The sequence below is a fragment of the Schistocerca serialis genome, chromosome 7 (assembly GCF_023864345.2).
Source record: "Schistocerca serialis cubense isolate TAMUIC-IGC-003099 chromosome 7, iqSchSeri2.2, whole genome shotgun sequence".
Classification (NCBI taxonomy): Eukaryota; Metazoa; Arthropoda; class Insecta; order Orthoptera; family Acrididae; genus Schistocerca; species Schistocerca serialis.
Genome location: NC_064644.1, coordinates 506390378 through 506412787, shown reverse-complemented (window position 1 = coordinate 506412787; position 22410 = coordinate 506390378). Strand labels below are relative to the sequence as shown.

Genomic DNA, 22410 nt, shown 5'->3' with positions numbered 1-22410 from the left:
GGTTGTCGTATTTGTTGTGATTTTGTATAAAGGAAAATTTGGTAGGGAATTAATACGAGTATTTATAAAAGTTTTTAAAAATTCTCTCAATTGAGATAAAGATGTTTACGTATAAATTACTTTTTATGAATGTTGCACGTGATTTTACAGTTTTCTTAAAAATGTAGAATACTGACTTGGATTAAGTGTTATGATAATAATGTAGGGTATGTAATTATATGGAATAGTAGATCCATGCCTTAATCTAATATGAAATGATAGTATCGATCTGTACTACCACTGCTCCATCTGATGTACTTACGTATAACTTGGATCGTATATGCTGGGATATCTCAGATGTAAAGTGACGATGAATGTGAGCAAGTGTAATGGGTGTAATAATATGTGTGTACATAGCTGTTGTTTGAAAACCGACATTCGTACCTCTAATATAGTTCACGATACCATCATGGATAATGGAATGTAGTCGAATTAAGTCGGGTGATGCTGAGGGAATTAGATTAGGAAATGAGACACTTAAAGTAGTAAAGGAGTTTTGCTATTTGGGGAGCAAAATAACTGATGATGGTCTAAGTAGAGAGGATATAAAATGTAGACTGGCAATGGCAAGGAAAGCGTTTCTGAAGAAGAGAAATTTGTTAACATCGAGTATTGATATAAGTGTCAGGAAGTCGTTTCTGAGAGTATTTGTATGGAGTGTAGCCATGTATGGAAGTGAAGCATGGAGAGAATAGAAGCTTTCGAAATGTGGTGCTACAGAAGAATGCTGAAGATTAGGTGGGTAGATCATATAACTAATGAGGAGGTATTGAACAGAATTGGGGAGAAGAGGAGTTTGTGGCACAACTTGACTAGAAGAAGGGATCGGTTGGTTGGGCATGTTCTGAGGCATCAAGGGATCACCAATTTGGTACTGGAGGGCAACGTGGAGGGTAAAAATCGTAGAGGGAGACCAAGAGATGAATACACTAAGCAGATTCAGAAGGATGTAGGCTGCAGTAGGTACTGGGAAATGAAGAAACTTGCACAGGATAGAGTAGCATGGAGAGCTGCAGCAAACCAGTCTCAGGACTGAAGACCAAACCAAGAACAACCATCATGGACATACCACTTACTGCAGTGAAAGAGAAGATTGTGCAATGATGTAAACATAGGTACATTGCTATTCCATGTACTGCAAATTTACGTGTGCTGTTATATTACGTGCTGTGGCCTAGCATTTTCGGTCCCACCTTTTGCAAATCCGAAGATGGCAGAAAAGAATTGTCGAAACCGGTTATTAATATGAATAAACGATTTTAGCGAGCTTGGCTGCTGAAAATGTATTTAGTGTTCAAGAGGAAACAAGAGTAGGGTTTAGCGTCTGGACATCATAGAAGGGGAGACGCAAGCTCAGACTGGGAAATGATGGAAATAAAACAGGGCCTATTCCTTTTCAAAGGAACCATTCTGTTACTTACCTTAAGCGGTTTAGGGAAACATAGAAAAACGTCAGTTTGTATGACCAGACGGTGACTTACACCTTGGTCGTACAGAAAGCGGGTCAACGACTGCGCCAACCCCTTCGGTGTGTCGTAGAAGACAGCCGACTGTGATCGGAGATGCTGTACGACAGCCGACTGCACCTTTTCACCTTTGTCAAAATACAGGGTGCACATAAAGTCCGGGAATATTTTCAGTCATTTATTGCACAAGAACTAAAAATTGTACAGATGTCATACATACTGCATTTTGAAGAGAAACACTGATAGTTTTTTTTTTTTTTTTTTTTACAAAAATTCGATATGCGAACACCCATTTCTTTGGACTCCTTATGAATGTCTCTCTACGCGCTCGACATCACTTCACTCACACTGGGACGTCCGCTTCACTTTACCAGGCATAAGGAGCCCGTCGTAACGAATTTGTTGTGCCAGTGGTAAATGGCCTTCCTTGTTGGAGGCTTCTTACCGTACTTGGTTCTAAACATCCGTTGAACAGCTGTAGCACATTTGTTTTTGTCGAACTCCAACACACAGAGAGCTCATTCCGCACCTGAACTCGCCATGTTTGCGACTAGCTCTGACTATCGGCAAATTACAAAAAAACGCTGTGGCGGTATACACGAAAAAAAGAACCTTTCAGTGTTTCTGTTCAAAATTACATTTATAGGATACCTGTACAATGTTTGGTTCTTGTGCTATAAATAAGTGAGTGTGTTTCCGCACTTTATGTATACCGTGTAGTGAACAGAGAGGAGTGGCTTCTAGTGTAAAGAAAGACTGAAATCGATGGGAGCAGAATGTATACTTTATGTAGGTAAAGCTGCCCTCAACCGAAAGTTTGATTACGACGCCGCGGCCCGCGTGTCCCACCCCTGAAGTTCGCGAAGGAGGGATACTATTATTTGCAGCAGGCTCAGAGTCATTCAGTCACTCATCGTTTCCGCGCTCTATACAGGACTGGAACGAGAAGAAACCCTAAGGCATACCTGCCAACTCTCCCGATTTAGGCGGGAGACTCCCTATTTTCCACTTTTTCTCCCGCCTCCAGATTATTCCAGTATTTCTACCGATTTTTACTAGTTATCGTCAAACTTACGATATTTGTTTTGAAAACCTACAGTGATGAAATCCTGTTCTCCTTTTGTGGTTGATTACCACAGCAGAAGAAACCAGAAGGATGATTGTGATTTGGTCATTGACAGTTGTACTTCTCAACTTGTGGATTGCCTCAAGCATGATGAGAAAGTGGAATTCTTCTCATCTGTTCGGAAATACTTAATTGCCGCCTGTGACTACATGGTTCACAAATTCCCATTGAAGAGTGAAATGCTGAGGAATGCAACAGTTGTGCAAATCAGATCTGTTTCCAGTGCATCCTTTTCTACCCTAAAGTATTTTGTGGAAAAGTTTCCAGTATTATTCAATGCAGATGAAGGTAAACAGCATGATGCCATGGATGAATTACAATCCCAGTTATGTGCATTTCAGATATATGATATACCGGATGAAATCTTAAGGGAAGAAAGAATTGATGTGCAGTGGTCTCTCATAGGAAAACTAAGAAATGGTGATGGGAGCCTAAAATTTGACAAATTAATTCGTGTTAGGTATTCTAACGGTCCCTCATAGTAATGCAGAATGTGAGAGGATATGTAGTCAAGTAACTAAAACAAGGGCACAGTTTAGATCATCTACCGGTGATTGTTGACAGTAAAATCAAGACTACAGGTTGACTGCTTTCAGCAAACCTTCAACAAAGAATTTCTCAGAAAGGCTAAGTCTTCAACATTCAATTCCTTAAATCAATAGAAATGTGAAGTGTTTCGTGAAAAGATAATTATACCAGTGTGTTACCATATTTTCTCCATCCTCATCATGTATTGGAAATTTAATTAAGGAGGAAATGATAGACCTCTATGTGAACGGATAACAACATTGTTAAATAAGTGAGAACACTAATGTGTATTATCTCGAAACATTTTAAGAGTGAACTACTATTTTATTTGGTAACTGTTTTAGTTTGTTAGTACATCATCATTATTCAGATTCTACAATGTTTCCTACTGCAGAAGCAGCTTCTACTTCACCTGTGAGAAGAAAGGTATTGTACATGTTCTCATGATTGTTCCAATGTTTCTCGCTAATACCGAATACTAATAGGCTACATAGCTAGAGTTAAATATGAGAATTTTACGAATTTCTGTAATGACATAGTTTCCCTGAAAATGTGTAATACTAGCTAACTTTGAACATGCAGAGATATAACATGTGAAATCTTACGAGGAGAAAGTAGATGCTGCCCTTGAAAAATAAAAAAGTGGTTGTGTTAAGATTTCAGCATACACCGGAGAACCAGTTGGCAAGCCTATTTTTACAGTTTTCATGTGTCACAAATCAGTATGGTGGATGCTGTTTTACGGCAATCATACTTTTTTTTCTAATGCCAAAAAACATCCCAACCTAACAGCAATTAGCTGGGCAAAACTACAAATAAGGGTTACGGAATCAACATTTTGGGTATTTCCAATGTTTCTATGTTTTTTTAGCCATTATATAGCTTTGTGGCGCCTTAAAGGAAAACTTTTCAGTTGTCTTAGGTGTATACAAAAATGAGCCACAGCTTTTTGATCTTTCATATCTCCTGATTTCTCCTGATTTTTAAAACTGAATCTCCTGATTTTTGGTTTTTGAAGGTTGGCAGGTATGCTAACGAGTGGTTCATGGAACAATGAGAAGTATTCCCATAAAACAAACTGTAACGTTATTCAACTTGCGTGAATGACTACAACAATATGGCACCAAACTTAACTCTAAATGATGATGCATTCTCGCCATTTTGACTACTGTTGTGCTGATTAGCGCATTGTTCACGTGAAAGAGACTTCCTGTGCCAATCCTTTCGCCGTGATTTCGATGAACAGTTGCTTGAAGAAACGATCCAGTAATAAAGTACGTTTGCCCTTAGTTATATGTCCGCCTTTGTGCGAATACATCTCACAGGATAACTCCCTGGGAACCCCAAAAAGCAGTGACCAACACCTTCACACTAAACAAAACATTCCCCATGCGCTTGCATAAAATGTCAGGATTTTTTTCTCGTGGTCTTGAATGTTCTTTGGATGATATAATGATGGATCCAAATTCCGTCCTTAGTTCCGAATACTAGCAAAATGGCCTACTTTTAAATATAGTCAGTTTCGGCACTGAAGGATTCTGCAACATTTACATTTTGTCAGAAAGCCAACATTCGCAACAAGAACGCGGGTATTTTTCGTGTCCAATTTTTCGAGAAAATATATTATTCTCTGTCACTGAATTCGCCTACAATATCAGCAATTTTGAGGACATTATTTAGCAACATTCCTTCGCTATATAAAAAAATTACTTTTTCTTGTGAGCCGGTTGTGTTTCTACGACTACTTTTCCTATTTTTAATCAGAACGTACACATTCTCAGTGCAGAATGCTCAAAGTCAAACGGGTTTAAATTCTTGAATCTCTTTTTTCTCATTTTCTGATCCTATTGTCATTCTAACAACTTTAGCTGGCTATCTACAGGTATTTAAGTCACCATCTCGTCATTGTGATTTAGGTTTTCACCAAGGTTTCCGTAAATCATTTATTGTGAATATCGGATCGGACTGTAGCGAGATTTAAGATTCATACAGGAACATTTTCGCACGTAGTTAGGAAAGGTCAGGCCATCAAGTCTCCATCCCATGACATCCAAATATTTGTGACGAAAACGATTCCCACCACCAATCGAAGCGGGTACCTCAGTGTAAAGAGCAACACCACTAACGTGAATTGGTCGAAGTGGATTCGTCAGTGATATTTTTTCCTTGAAGTCCCTTGATTTGACACTAGCTACCCAGTGGTCTTGTACATTGCTCTTCAAAATTTAAGGACGAGATGGATAAAACAACACAACATATTAAATAATCGCTGTAACTGAATAAAATTGTGGGAGCATGTCGCGATATGTCGCCCAGTCGTGCATAGAAAGTCGGACATCGCATGGCGTAGGGGTCAGCTTGGCTGCAGCGCCAATGGGATGGCCGCACAACACGAAACAGTTACACCAAAGGGAAATGATACAGTGTGTATCGGTCAGCGAGCAGATACGGTGCACTGTGGTGCTGTTTTCTACAACATGGTCCAAAGACAACATCTGGACGATTTCACACGGGTAGGAGTCATCTGGAAACTAAAAGAAGAGCGAAGTGTGAGGTGTGTAACGCAAGAGTTTCGTAGTGCTCGCAGCATTGTTTTGCGTGCGTGGGGAGCGTTCCGAATCACAGAGACTCGTTTCCGAAACATAGGAGGTGATCGACCAAGCTCAACTGCGGCACCAGATCTACATCTACATTTATACTCCGCAAGCCACCCAACGGTGTGTGGCGGAGGGCACTTTACGTGCCACTGTCATTACCTCCCTTTCCTGTTCCAGTCGCGTATGGTTCGCGGGAAGAACGACTGCCGGAAAGCCTCCGTGCGCACTCGAATCTCTCTAATTTTACATTCGTGATCTCCTCGGGAGGTATAAGTAGGGGGAAGCAATATATTCGATACCTCATCCAGAAACGCACCCTCTCGAAACTTGGACAGCAAGCTACACCGCGATGCAGAGTGCCTCTCTTGCAGAGTCTGCCACTTGAGTTTGCTAAACATCTCCGTAACGCTATCACGCTTACTAAATAACCCTGTGACGAAACGCGCCGCTCTTCTTTGGATCTTCTCCATCTCCTCTGTCAACCCGACCTGGTACGGATCCCACACCGATGAGCAATACTCAAGTATAGGTCGAACGAGTGTTTTGTAAGCCACCTCCTTTGTTGATGGACTACATTTTCTAAGGACTCTCCCAATGAATCTCAACCTGGCACCCGCCTTACCAACAATTAATTTTATATCATCATTCCACTTCAAATCGTTCCGTACGCATACTCCCAGAGTGTCTAGATATGCTCTTTCGATCCACTTACTGATTTAACGTAAGACCAGTGTTTGTTCCGCTATCATATAATCATACAATAAAGGATCCTTCTTTCTGTGTATTGGCAATACATTACATTTGTCTATGTTAAGGGCCAGTTGCCACTTCCTGCACCAAGTGCCTATCCGCAGCAGATCTTCCTGCATTTCGCTGCAATTTTCTAATGCTGCAACTTCTCTGTATACAACAGCATCATCCGCGAAAAGCCCCATGGAACTTCAGACACTGTCTCTTAGGTCATTTATATATATTGTCAAAACCAATGGTCCCATAACACTCCCTTGTGGCACGCCATACTTTAACGTCTGTAGACGTCTCTCCATTGAGGACAACATGCTGTGTTCTGTTTGCTAAAAACTCTTCAATCCATCCACACAGCTGGTCTGATATTCCTTAGGCTCTTACTTTGTTTATCAGGCGACATTGCGGAACTGTATCGAACGCCTTCCGGAAGTCAAGGAAAATGGCATCTACCTGGGAGCCTGTATCTAATATTTCCTGGGTCTCATGAACAAATAAAGCGAGCTGGGTCTCACACGATCGCTGTTTCCGGAATCCATGTTGATTCCTAAAATGTTCAAATGTGTGTGAAATCTTATGGGACTTAACTGCTAAGGTCATCAGTCCCTAAGCTTACACACTACTTAACCTAAATTATCCTAAGGACGAACACACACACCCATGCCCGAGGGAGGACTCGAACCTCCGCCGGGATCAGCCGCACAGTCCACGACTGCCGCGCCTAGACCGCTCGGCTACTCCTGCGCGGCTGTTGATTCCTACAGATTAGATTCTGGGTCTCCAGAAATGACATGTTACGCGAGCAAAAAACCCGTTCTGAAATTCTACAACACATCAATGTCAGAGATATATGCCTATAGTTTTGCGCATCTGCTCGACGACCCTTTTTGAAAACTGGAACTACCTGTGCTCTTTTTCAATAATTTGGGACCTTCCGTTCCTCTAGAGACTTGCGGTACACAGCTGTTAGAAGGGGGGCAAGTTCTTTCGCGTACTCTCTGTAGAATCGAATTGGTATCCCGTCAGGTCCAGTGGACTTTCCTCTGTAGAGTGATTTCAGTTGCTTTTCTATTCCTTGGACACGTACTTCGATGTCAGCCATTTTTTCGTTCGTGCGATGATTTAGAGAAGGAACTGCAGTGCGGTCTTCCTCTGTGAAATAGCTTTGGAAAAAGGTGTTTAGTATTTCAGCTTTACGCGTGTCATCCTCTGTTTCAATGCCATCATCATCCCAGAGTGTCTGGATATGCTGTTTCGATCCACTTACTGATTTAAAGTAAGACCAGAACTTCCTAGGATTTTCTGTCAAATCGTCGACGGCACCGTTTACGAAGGCGCCAAGAGCATATGGATTGCGGCAGCGAGGAGAGGGGTCCCGTGCTCTTCTCGGAAGAGAGCACATTCATTGTGAGTAGTGATTCTGGACGTACCCTCACATGGCGGGAGAAGGGAACAAGTAATGCACCGAAAATGATCGTTTTGGTAGTCCGGGTGCTGTGGTGCGGAGTGGGATAGATGCTGCATGGGAGTACTGATCTCCAAATCTTTGAACGTGGAACACTCACCTATCAACATTATTATTATGACACTGCACTCATTCCCCACGAGCATCTTTTCAGTGCTGCATGGGGCCGTGACTTCATTTTTATGAGTGAGAATGAGCGACCGCATTAACACGGCAGGTGGAGGAGCGGTGTTGTAGGAATGGAACGCCCTGTCAAAGCAACTCCTCACCAACCTTGTGGCCAACAAGGGAGCACGTTGCCGAGCATGCGCTGTCGTCCATGGTGATCACACGCCCTTTTAAGAATCATGCCCTTCCATTTGTAACGTCCAGGGGACGCGGTGACTTCTTCTTCTCCTTGCTTTACGGCCTCTGTAGCACCACGGGTAGACCCTTCGTGGACTGCATTTACCTCTTCTTCTCCCAGAACCTCTTCATTCTTTCTCTTCTTCTCTCCCGCACTTCTTCCGAGATCTTCAATTTCCGTTTCTCCTTTCGGTGACACTCTTGTCTTTTCCTGTACTCTTCTCTGTCATTGATCTCCGGCATATTGGTCGGTGTGTATTTGTTCCTCCAATTTTCCTTTCCTTCGACCTTGATCCCCAATTCCAACCAGTCCTTCCGAAGTTCAACAACCCACTTGGTTCCTGCTTTCCCATTGTCCTCCTTGTTGTTTCCCACACTCTCTTCGTCATTCTGCCCATACTCATCCTAACTACATGTCCAGCAAACCTGGCCCTTTTGAATCTGATTTCCCCGGATATTGTTCTCATGATCCCTAGGTCTTCGCATCCACCTCTCTCCACCTCTTTTGGGACCTAGTATTTTTCTCTCTTCTTTCTCTAGTTATTCTGCCCCATTTCTTACTAGTGTCAACGTCTCAGCAGCATATAATACTACATTCCTCACCGTTGCCTTGCAGTGGCTTATCTTTGCCTCTGTGGATATATTATTTTTATTGTATATCTCTCTCGTCATGCAGAAGGCTGTCCTCATCTTCTTTATCCTCTCTGTTATTCCCTCCTTGCTCCTGTTCCTTCTTGTTATAAATTCTCCCAGGTATTTAAATCTGTCCATCATTTGCACAGTGTCTTCCGGTGTTTCCCAGTCTGCAGTGATATTTAATGTCTTTGTCTTGTTATAGGCGGTCCTCAGTCCCACCTTGTGCCCAACAAGGGAGCACGTTGCAGAGCATGCGTTGCCGTCCATGGTGATCACACGCCCTTTTAAGAACCATGCCCTTCCATTTGTCGAGTTGTGTCTTTGCGTCTTCTTCTGTCTCACTTACTATTGCTATGTCATCTGCAAAGGCTAGGCAGTCCACTTGAGCCCTGTTGTCCTTTTTGTCCCCCACATGGGTCTTTAGTATTCCCATTTCCTCGTTTATTGCTCTCCACTGTCTGATCACTACGTCCAGTGCTATATTAAACAACAATGGTGACAATCCATCTCCCCGTTTAACACCAGTCTTGATCTCAAATTCTTCTGACAGTGCTCCTCTGAATCTCACCCTTGCTTTTGTGTCTGTCAGAATTTCTTTTATGAGTTCTTGTGTAGTTCCATCAAGTCCTCTGTTCGTCAGGATCCTAACAAGAGTCTGACTTCAATGTAATTATTGTCTTTGACTAATAAAAGTGTCATTTCTGTTCATCTCACTGCATATTTCTCACCGTTATCTTCTGTGCTAAACTGCTGCCAATGTTTCATCGAGCTATGTTACTTGACAGCGACACGCCATACGAAAGTTGCTTTTTGCACACCATTGTATTTTACACTCTCAGCATAAGAATCAGATCTCAATTGAGACAGCATTTTCGGTATTTAAAAAGGGTGAGTCAGGCAGTTAAAGAATGAAGGCCACACAGATGATAGCGCGACGTAACCTACGAGCACACAGAACGCTGAGATACGACGGACACCAGTTGACCCTCGTTGTTGCCTATTCAGGCAGCTCGGCACGACACGATGTGGAGTAGAACTGCTTGCTGGATCCCTCACGCGTGAGTCCTAAGATCGTTCAATAAATAATTTGCCACATTTTTTTCTCAGAGCACATTTTTTCTTGACTTAGAATTTGACTAGGATACCAACCGTTATTTATTTTACGTAGTATCCATCAAGCTCTATGGCCTTACGCCAGCGTTGTGCAAGAGCATGTATTTTTTCTGTTGGCAGAAGTCCTCGTAGCCACGTTTTCGCTCTCGTTATCCTCAGTTGAGCCCCATGGAGTGACCCTTAAGTGGTCCAAACATATGGAAGTCCAAAGGCGCCAGGTCTGGGCTGTAGAGTAGATGAGGCAATCGTGTCGCTAATTTCGAGATGTGTTGCCACGTTCTGAGAATTGTGTGTGGGTTTGCATTGTCGTGTTGGAGCAAATTCCTTTTGGATTCTTGTCAGATCGAATACAGTGGAAACGATTCTTGAGTTTGTTCAGAGTCTTCACATGTGCTTCTGAATTGTTGAGAATGACACGACCAGTGTGTGGGGCGTCAGTTGTGTTGTTTAGCATGCCCCTATCATACTGAGTCTCATTCCTGGTGACCTCCAGAAAAGGGAGACATCCCATATGATAACGCAAATTAATTTAAAGGAAATAATAATGTCCGTTTGAATGCAAACGGAAATACGTAACTGAAATGATAATTAAATAGGGATCTCCCAGTCAAGCATGAACATATGGGTACCAGACCACTCACATTAATGAGGGGAGTGACCAGCTATCTATAACAGAAACAAGCGGTCACTATAACACTGAGGTGTAGTATCGTAATCATCAATGTACGAGTTACCCGCTGATATGACTGAATGAACATTCAGTATCCGGACAAAGGACCGTAATTGTAAGATCCAACCTTGGCAAAGCTGGATGGGCACGATGAGAAAATAATTACGAGAGTGGTTAGTTGTTTACAGAAAGGACACGAAAGTGCATATGAAAGCAACTAGCTGGCTGCGGAAAGGTTAAACTGTATAACTGGCTCCTGAAGGGAGTGAACTAATTTCACGTTCCCATTGCATTGGTGTAGCAACGCTGACACATCTTTCCAAATTCGCGTAGCACGAATGCTGCAGGCATCTGCGGTACCAGTTGGGGCTTTGAATTTAGCTCGCTCTTTGTACTCAGTGCTTCAGGACCCATCTCAACAGACGTCTTGACTCTTCCATCTCCCAGGGCCGAGTCATAACTCTCCTGTAGCATAGCAGCAAGTGTTTCCTCCTCCATCTTCTAGTAGTGTCATCGCTGTGAAACTTCGTTCTTTCTGTCAGAGCAGGAATATTGCTGGTGAATAGACGCGGACATCCGAGTTCCGTCGAGTAAAATTCAAGTAATAAGGTTAAACAAACTCCTACTCTTGCGGATTTCGTCATTATTAACCAATAGCATTGTGATGTGAGGAAGCGACCAGGAGACTTCTTCCACTCCGCAATACGATTCTGAAGCTGAGAAATAAGATATCTCTCACGCTATTACGTAGCGTGGCCACTGAGGCGACGGCGGTTCTCAAGCTCTGGGAAGTGACACCCGGATAGATTTTTTATATTTCTGCCAGAGCCTTTCTCTGGCGGATACCTGTCCCCGTTAACCGCCCAGGGTGTGTGGGATGGGGGGACACCAATGCTGTGTTGGCTCCCTGAGGCTGAATTTCAGCCCTGGACTAACAAGTTTACGACCCTGCCTTAAAGAAAAGTCTTGTCTTTTCCCAGTCAGCTCATAGGCTCTTTAACTCTCCTGTCCTGTACCGTAATAAACGAGAAGCGAAACGAAGGCAATAAAAAGGAGAGTAACTGGAGGTACAGAATATAATCTGCAATTATGGAGCAGCCTAAGAGAATGACTACATTGATCAAGGGGATTAGCATATAGTATGTTGTGTGACAGTTTAAGAGAAAATTTGCATCGTAACAACTACACCAAAACATTTTCATCTACATCTACATCATACTCCGCAAGCCACCTAACGGTGTGTGGCGGAGGGTACTTTCGGTACCACTATCTGATCCCTCCAACCATGTTCCACTCGAGAATAGTGCGTGGGAAGAATAATTGTCGGTAAGCCTCTGTATCGGCTTTAATTTCTCGAATTTTCTCCAAGTGGTCAGTACGCGACATGTATGTGATGGGAGGGGGGGGAGGAGGGGGGGGGGGAAGTAATATGTTGTCCGACTCTTCCTGAAAAACGCTGTCCCAGAATTTCAATAGAATAGAAAATCTCTGCGTGATGCACAACGCCTCTCTTGTAACGTCTGTCAGTGGAGTTTGTTTAGCATTTCCGAACGCTCTTTCGCCAGCTAAAAGATCCCGTGACGAAACGCGCCGCTCTTCGTTGGATCTTCTCTCTGTCAGTCCTACCTGAAAGGGATCCCAAACAGACGAACAGTACTCAAAAATTGGGTGAACAAGTGCCTTATAAGCCACTTCTTTCATGGATGAGTTACACTTCCTTAATAATTTTCCGATGAATCTGAGTCTGGGGTCTGATTTTCCCACTATCTGTTTTATATGGTCATTCCACTTAAGGTCGCTCTGGCTAGTTAAGCCTAGACGCTGTCCTTAGCTGTTTGTCATCAATAGTGAAGCTGTAAAGTAGTGGATTTCTTTTCCTACTTATGCGCAATATGTTACATTTATGTAGGTGCAGGGTCAACTGCCAGAGCCTGAACCATTCATCAATTCTCTGTAGGTCGTTCTGCAAATTCTTACTATCTAGTGGCATTGCTACTTTGGTACCGACAACTACATCATCTACGAATAGCCTTAAAGAGCATCCGACGATTTCTACTCGATCATTTATTTATACAGTAAAGAGCAACGATCCTATCACACTTCCCTGTGGTACTCCGGACATTCCCTTTACATCTGTCGATTTTGTTCCATTAAGAGCGACGTGTTGAGTTCTATCTGCAAGAAAATCTTGAATCCAATAGCTCCGATGCTCCGTAAGCTCGTATTTTTTTCATTGAACGGCGATGCGGGACGGTGTCACACGCCTTACTGAAATCAAGGAACACGGCATCAACCTGAGCGCCGTTGTCCACTGTGCTGTGGATCTCATGGAGGAACAGATCTGTGTTTGCGGAGTCCATGTCGATTTTTATACAGGAGATGTTCATTTTCCAAAAACGTCATATTTCTTGAGCAAAATAAAGGTTCCATAATTCTACAACAGATTGACGTCAACGATATAGGTCTATAATTGTGTGGATCTGTCTTACGGACTTTCTTAAAAATGGAAATTACCTGCGCTTTGTCCCAGTACCTTGATCGCTTGAGCAGCGATCTACGATAAATTACTGCTAGAAGGGGAGCAAGTATTTTCGCATAATCTTTATAGAATCTTACAGGTATATCATCTGGTCCTGAAGCCTTTCCGCTACCAAGCGATTGTAGCTGCTTTTCAATTCCGCCATCGGTCATCTCAATATCTGCCATTTCGACGTTCGTACGACGATTGAAAGGAGGGACAGTACACGATCTTCCGCGATGAAACAACTTCAGAAGACCGAATTCAGTATTCCGGCCTTCTCTCTGCTATCTTCCGTTTCGGTGCCGGCGTGGTCGCTGAGAGAATGAATAGATGATTTTAACCCACTTACTGATTTTACATGCGACGAAAGTCTCCTAGGGTTTCTACTCAGGTCGGTTGACAACGTCTTACTTTCAAAATCATTGAACGCTTCTCTCATTACTCTCCTTACGCTCATTTTCGCTTCGTTCAGCTTTTGTTTTTTCTTCTCTTGAATCTGAGATGAAGTGCTCTTTGTTTACGTAACGCTTTTCTAACACGGCTATTAAATCAAGGTGGATCTTTCCCATCCCTTAAAACCTCACTCGGAAATAGTTGCCTAGGACGTATTGGATGATGCCTTTGAATTTTTTCCATTTGTTCTCCACGTCTTCGTCCTCATCACCGAATATTTGATACTGACTGCTGAGATATTCTGAAATTTGTATCGTGTCACCCTTGCTGAGCAAATATATCTTCCTACCTTTTTCAACATTCCTTGTAGCACCCGTCGTCATAGATGTTGTCACAGACTTATGATCACTGATACCTTCCTCTACGTTAACTGATTCGATACTTTCAGACCTGTTTGTTTGCCAGGAGGTCTAAAACGTTATCATCACGAGTTGTTTCTCTAACAACCTGCTCAAGGTAATTTTCGGACAAGACATCCAGAACAATGCCACACGATTCCCTGTCTCCGGCACCAGTTTTGAGGGCATAATACTCCTAGTCTATACCGGGCAAGTTGAAGTCACCCCCTGTTACAGCGGCATGATCAGGAAAATTACTTATGATATTCTGCAACTTCTGTCTGAAGCGCTCTACAACTACAGATCGTGACCCATCCTGTTTGCCGAAAAGTTACTGCACGAGATAAATATTCAAACTAGAATGCACTGATCTAAACTGTGTGCTGTCTACTAGCACAAAATTAAAACTTTGTGGCGTGACGCAGTTTCTGGCGACAGGAAAATTTACACAAGGAAGCCGCCCTACATAAGGAGATTCACAAGACTTACGCAAAAACAAAAGTTACGATTAATTTTCTAACCATTAGTCTACACATTGGCAACGGCCTTGCCGCAGTGGATACACCGGTTCCCGTGAGATCACCGAAGTTAAGCGCTGTCGGGCGTGGCCGGCACTTGGATGGGTGACCATCCGCGCCGCCATGCGCTGTTGCCACTTTTCGGGGTGCACTTAGCCTCGTGATGCCAATTGAGGAGCTACTCGACCGAATAGTGGCGGCTCCGGTCAAAGAAAACCATCATAACGACCGGGAGAGCGGTGTGCTGACCACACGCCCCTCCTATCCGCATCCTCAGCTGAGGATGACACGGCGGTCGGATGGTCCCGGTGGGCCACTTGTGGCCTGAAGACGGAGTGCTGCTTTTAGTCTACACATTAAAATACACACTTACAGCTCACTTCTTTGCATAAGCACATGAATAAAAAACAAAATTAATTTACAGTTTATCAGAGAAGTGCTGCTGGTGCTCTGCTGCGCGTCCTCTCGGCTCGGTGGCTGTCGCTACACTTCGTGTCTTTCACATCAGAGGGAGCTGCTCTAAACTTATTCTTTTTTGGCGACTGTCAGTGGTGCCCCACCAATGAATGCCTCGCTGTTTCCTTCTCAAAGTTATGTACGCAGATTTCATCGCCTATAATGAAACGTGACAGAAAGGCCTCCCTGTTGGTCTCAGACTACTCCAATAGTTTCAATGAAATGACTTTTCTTTGAATCTTGTGGTCTGTTGTGGCAATCGTGGAACTCATCTTTGAATATCCAACAGCATCACTCACTACACACACACTTCATGCTCACTGATAGCTGTAGAACCATTTGAAGAATTGTGATGCATCGATCTGCAGCAATAATGAAATCCGCGCTATTCACCATATCGGGAGCAGTGACCGTGACAGGACGTTCTGAAGGTGGCCGATCATGAAGAGCAGTTTCTGCACTTCCCGACGCTTTAACTTTCTTTGCTCATTGCCTAACTTACTATTATTTGTACGCGAACAGGCCCAACGGACCGAGGGCTGTTGCAAGTTTCTTTCACCGTCGTCTTCTGTCCATCGCTGCCATCCACCGTTCACAATGTAAGAGGTCCATGACTAAGGAATTTATTGCTAGTGAATTCGAGCAGATGTAATTTCGATGGATTGCTCACGCGCTGCCTGCGATATGTAAACTATAAGAGAATCTCAGACCAGAGGGCAGTGTTGCCTGCAGTAGTAACTGTGTGGTAGTAGGAAGTAAGTTGTAGCTAGGAGTCGTGTGTGTGGAGTTGGCTGGGCCGGTCGTGGGGAGCGATGGTGGTGCCTGAGCGTTGTAGTATAAGGTAAAAGCAGCCTCGCGCATATGTACTATTGTAATATCAAGTCCCATGTAAATGTTTTTTAAAAAATCTCTTAATAATAATCTTTCTATTAAAAAGTAACTTTTGACAATCAGTCATCTCAATTTAAAGAATTTACTAATTTCTCCAATCCATGGCCATCCAGATTATTGTAAAGAAAAATCAGTTTATTTCTTTTTATACATGAGAAATCTATCGGTCAGCATTGCACTCGGCTGTGCCAGAAAAATTACTTATAGGAGCAGATATATACGCGTCATCCGGGGACTTCATTGTGGTAAGAATTTTCAGTTTATTCAGAATGAATTTTCAGGGTCTTGACGCAGCACTGCTGACGTCCAAAATTTACCAGTTTACATTCACAGTCAGTTAATTATTGAAAGGTTATATATTGAAACGTCCCCTTAGAAAAATTATACATGACTGTGCTTAAACTGAGACACAATATTTTTTAGCGCAACGCAATCTGACTTTCAAAAATCCCTACAAAAGAATGGCCCTGACTAACATTAACCTATACGTTTCACAAATCACTTACAAAAATCTTCGTTACTCGAACTACTGCAATACAGCGAGCGCCACTACTGCCAGCTAAATAGAAGATTCAAACTACTGAAGGCACTAACTACTGATAGGCATAGTTAGCACATGAAAGATTTTGATAGAGAACAAAAAATGTATTTATCTTAATAGTGTTCAAAAGTGATTTCAGTCTGTGATATCCAATCTTACAAATTTACTCTTTCTGATGGACACACGCCCAGATCGTCCGTTCTCAAAATTCCGCCATCTCACTTCCCCACATCCACCACTGCTGGCGGCTCACCTCCCACTGCGCAACGCTACGCGCTGTTAACATCCAGCTGCCCAACACTACAATGGCAGACAACAATGCAAACTAGCCACAGACTGCACACAGCACAGCCAGTGATTTTCATACAGAGCGCTACGTGGCGTTACCAATAAGAAAACCTAAACAGCCTACTTACGAAGCCCCCATGCTCCCCACAAAAAATTTTACAAACTGTTTTGGGCACAGTTACAATAACAAAGAAATCAAATGCACACACTTATTGATACAATGTTGGTCAAAAGCTAAAATTTTCTCACAGTCCATAAAGACAGTCCTGATCATTCATCACAGTAAAATTGCAGTTTTTTTTCTCAAAGTCTCAGCGGTAAAGGAAAATGCACACAGAAGTAGTGGATTTCCATACAGTCTTGAAGAAGTAGTGTTGTCCTTCCAACGGAAAGACAATGCTGACTCTTGACATGCAGACAGGTAATGGGCCACAACAGAGCAAACCCACAGCAGAGTCAGTCGAAGTTTTGAAGAATATTGGTAAGTAGGTCATCACAGAGCAGACCCACTGTAGTCCTGGTAGAGATTACGGTATTGGTGGGCCACCAGAGGTGCAGACCCAGTGCAGTCCTTGTAGAAATAATGGTATTCGTGGGCCATCAAAGATGCAGACCCACTGTCGTCCTTGTAGAGACGGCCAGCAGCCATCTGTTGCGACTGTGCAGGTGCATAATCACCATCGAAGAGTCTTGCAGAGAATATAGCAAGTCCATAAACCACCACTTGTGCACGCACAGAGTTTTTGGAATTGTCCTTAGAAGTCTTGCAAACAATATAGCAAGTCCATAAACTGCCACTTGTGCACTCACAAAGTTTTTGGAATTTTCCTTAGAACCAGCTATGCTGTTAACCAGTCCCTTGCTGAATTATTAACACACGTGCAAACACTAACAGTCCTCTTTTTTTCACATATTGTGCATATACTATGACCAACAGAAACGTGTGCACTGAAATGAATGCTTACAAGCTACTTAATTTGCTGAACTGGTGTCCATTACAACTTTATAACATGAGAATACAATTAGAAAGATACAGAAAACATCATTAAAAACATAATAATACAGATACCATTTGTAGTTGTACATGCTTTACAAAAGGATTGAAATAACATATACATCAGTGTTACAGGAATTATGACATAAGTACACACATAAAAGATCAGAATAACTTTCGAAACATCACTTCACACATGAGCATTAAAACAAAACAGAATAAATAATGTCTAAACATCTTTACCAAGTAAATAACATATTATTAGAAAAATTCTACAACATAACTCTTATCAGCTAAACACACAAAGACGGGAAAAACACAAATATACAAGAGTACACAAACACATAGCGGAATAACAGAAAAGGAAATGACAGGGTTTTGTTTTACTGCAGTATCTTGCAAACAAAACTTTCTTTATTTCTTGGAGATCTCCCTTCGTTCCTCATTATTTCAAAAACTGCTATCTATACCTGCTTTCTGTACTTTTTTCGTAAAACTTCTCAATGCATTTCTTCCAATTCATCACAACTCATTCTCTTATATAGTCTACCCCCTCTTAAGCTAACTTAAATCTACTGAGCTCAGATATATATATTAAGGGACGAGGCAATGCAGCAGCACATAAATTAACACAAACAGCAATGACAAAAAAATGCAAATTGGCAAAGCAAGCAGCAAATAATATAAATTAGCAAAGCAAATGCAACATTACAATTAATATAAGGCAATGTGCAGCAAACAAGAAAAATAAATCAGTAATAAAACTGGCTTAACAGAGTAATACAAAGTGAAATTCAGTAGCACTATGCCTGGCAAACAGCAGCAGCAAATTCAATAACTTATATTTAATATGACAAAGCTCAAGCAGAAAAAATAGTACACTAAAGACAACAGTGCATATAAGGGAAATGTCTATTCACATCTTAATGTCTATGTAATTAAAGTGGTGCACCACAAAAACTTATTCTACAAAAAATTACCAAGTACTTGAAAAGAAAATTATGTATGCAGTTACTGTTATTAGTCCCTTCTTATTGTTCTTTCCTTTTCAAGTGCTCCTTTTTCGAAGAATGTGGATCATAAAATTATTATTTAATAGATCTGTTGAAAGAAAGTGTTCACATTAGCAAATGCATTTAATTTTATTTTATAAAACCAATGCTGCAACACAGCTGGAAACCAGATATGAAATGAAATAAGCAACTATGAAAAGCAAAGCATAAAAATATCATTCAATAGTCATGTGGCATTTCATAAGTTAGTAGAAATTCTCTCAACTCTCGTAGAAAGACACTTGTCATAAACAGGTGTGCATATGTAAGAATATTTCCCATCAGTTTATAAGCATTTCAGTAAGTAGCACAAAGTACGCGCTCCACAATATAATCATATGTTTCCAAGTAATGAGCGTGTCGTATTTGCTATGCTTTCTACAAAGGAATGTCAATAGCGAGGTTAATGGTCTCTCTTTTTTTCTCCACCTAATGGCTTTTTCTCCAGACAGGTGGCACAGCTGGGCATCCACGACGCATTACGTGAAGGTCACTTAACTTTCGTACCGAAATATTTACGACAGCAGTGACAGTCTCATATAAAAAAAAATTTCACAGGTCGAGAATTTGCGTTACAAATGTGTAGAAACAAAATCCTATAAATATAACAACATCCAAAAAATTTTCATCGGCATTGTAATACATTCACGCATTTACACACATTTCATAACTCTTAAAGTACGATTCTTGGTTTCCAACATCCTTTTTCACAAACCAGAGTCCCTAACCACTACTCATTATTCCTTACCTTATTACACATATACATATTCGTCGACATTCTTCAATATTTCATCATTATAAATATGTAGCATAATCAAATTCCTCATATAGCATCAGCTTATTGATCATAAACATACCTCAACAGCATAATACACATTGTCATCATAATAATATCATAAAAACTCAGCCAAATCTCAAAAACATCATAGCTTTCTGCAATAATTTCAAAACCTAAAAAAAATTCTCTGCTCATTTCAATAGTGTCATCTACCTCAAACGTACTTTAAAATCATGATCCCATACCAAACACATCATTCAAAGCTCTCATAGTACCACAATGGTTCCGAAAAAATATGAACAGTTCACACAGTGCAGACAAAATGCAATTTCATAAGTGTGAAATTATCCAACTGTGTAATTGTGTAAACATGTGTCACTGACGTAGTAAACAAAAATGTTTGTTTCTCTGTTAAATAATCAGATAGCTGTGTAATTCTGTGTTAGAGAAATATGGTACCGATGTGTAAAGTTGTATAAGCGAATACCATATTAGCTATGGCTCCTTGTGCTTGCCAAACACATGGTACACAAAGTAGGCGTGTACCCCCCTGAGGATTTATGTAATTATACCCTCAGGTGTTACAAATTACAGCAATGGAAAGAAATGTATCACTGAAAACTTTCTTTGTAATTCAAAAATCTTGAAAAATAAATGGTTTAAGTACAAAATTAATCACTCAAATGCATGTCCACTGGCGCAAAATGTGCGTCTTGCTGTAAGATAATTCTGTGGAAGTGTCGTAGGTATCGTCCTCTGTAAGCAAAGTTCTGCTGAAGTCAATGTACTTACCTCATCATAAACAAAAGTGAAATGCTTTGCGTATAGATATCGTAGTTATTACGTACCTTACCGTGATCAAGAAAGTACTATAATGTAACGTATTGTTGTGCTAGGGAAAAGGCTGTCTCATTGTAGCTATACCACAAAGTTACTACTAAAACATGTTTTACTTTCCAGAAGAATTCAGAAAAACTGTGCTGATATAAAGCAGATACAGCACAAAAGCAACAATGTAAATTGTGTCACACATTAGTAGCCTCGTGATATTGTATTTACCTTAATAGTGTTCAAAAGTGATTATATATACACTCCTGGAAATGGAAAAAAGAACACATTAACACCGGTGTGTCAGACCCACCATACTTGCTCCGGACACTGCGAGAGGGCTGTACAAGCAATGATCACACGCACGGCACAGCGGACACACCAGGAACCGCGGTGTTGGCCGTCGAATGGCGCTAGCTGCGCAGCATTTGTGCACCGCCGCCGTCAGTGTCAGCCAGTTTGCCGTGGCATACGGAGCTCCATCGCAGTCTTTAACACTGGTAGCATGCCGCGACAGCGTGGACGTGAACCGTATGTGCAGTTGACGGACTTTGAGCGAGGGCGTATAGTGGGCATGCGGGAGGCCGGGTGGACGTACCGACGAATTGCTCAACACGTGGGGCGTGAGGTCTCCACAGTACATCGATGTTGTCGCCAGTGGTCGGCGGAAGGTGCACGTGCCCGTCGACCTGGGACCGGACCGCAGCGAAGCACGGATGCACGCCAAGACCGTAGGATCCTACGCAGTGCCGTAGGGGACCGCACCGCCACTTCCCAGCAAATTAGGGACACTGTTGCTCCTGGGGTATCGGCGAGGACCATTCGCAACCGTCTCCATGAAGCTGGGCTACGGTCCCGCACACCGTTAGGCCGTCTTCCGCTCACGCCCCAACATCGTGCAGCCCGCCTCCAGTGGTGTCGCGACAGGCGTGAATGGAGGGACGAATGGAGACGTGTCGTCTTCAGCGATGAGAGTCGCTTCTGCCTTGGTGCCAATGATGGTCGTATGCGTGTTTGGCGCCGTGCAGGTGAGCGCCACAATCAGGACTGCATACGACCGAGGCACACAGGGCCAACACCCGGCATCATGGTGTGGGGAGCGATCTCCTACACTGGCCGTACACCACTGGTGATCGTCGAGGGGACACTGAATAGTGCACGGTACATCCAAACCGTCATCGAACCCATCGTTCTACCATTCCTAGACCGGCAAGGGAACTTGCTGTTCCAACAGGACAATGCACGTCCGCATGTATCCCGTGCCACCCAACGTGCTCTAGAAGGTGTAAGTCAACTACCCTGGCCAGCAAGATCTCCGGATCTGTCCCCCATTGAGCATGTTTGGGACTGGATGAAGCGTCGTCTCACGCGGTCTGCACGTCCAGCACGAACGCTGGTCCAACTGAGGCGCCAGGTGGAAATGGCATGGCAAGCCGTTCCACAGGACTACATCCAGCATCTCTACGATCGTCTCCATGGGAGAATAGCAGCCTGCATTGCTGCGAAAGGTGGATATACACTGTACTAGTGCCGACATTGTGCATGCTCTGTTGCCTGTGTCTATGTGCCTGTCGTTCTGTCAGTGTGATCATGTGATGTATCTGACCCCAGGAATGTGTCAATAAAGTTTCCCCTTCCTGGGACAATGAATTCACGGTGTTCTTATTTCAATTTCCAGGAGTGTATATTAGTCCATGATATCCAATCTTACAACTTTACTCTTTCTGATGGACACACGTCCAGATCGTCCGTTCTCAAAATTCCGCCATCCAGCTGCCCAACACTACAATGGCAGACAACAATGCAAACTAGCCACAGACTGCTCTCAGCACAGCCAGTGATTTTCATACAGAGCGCTACGTGGCATTACCAATAAGAAAACCTAAACAGCCTACTTACAATATGAGTCACATTTTTTATTAGGAGGTTAGTCATATTGTATTATTGGTAGGTTACGGAATTTATCTGTTGCGAAGTTACACTAAATGTGATTTTCATACAGAGCGCTACGTGGCATTACCAA

The 22410-nt window shown here is 42.5% G+C and overlaps 1 protein-coding gene and 1 pseudogene across 1 annotated transcript in view; both read left to right on the top strand.

Moving 5' to 3' along the window:
* The window catches only part of LOC126412256 (tumor necrosis factor alpha-induced protein 8-like protein), a 951546-nt gene that overhangs the window by 567318 nt on the left and 361818 nt on the right, over nt 1-22410 (top strand). The window lies entirely within an intron of this gene.
* Nucleotides 14579-14696, top strand: LOC126413377 (5S ribosomal RNA; annotated as a pseudogene).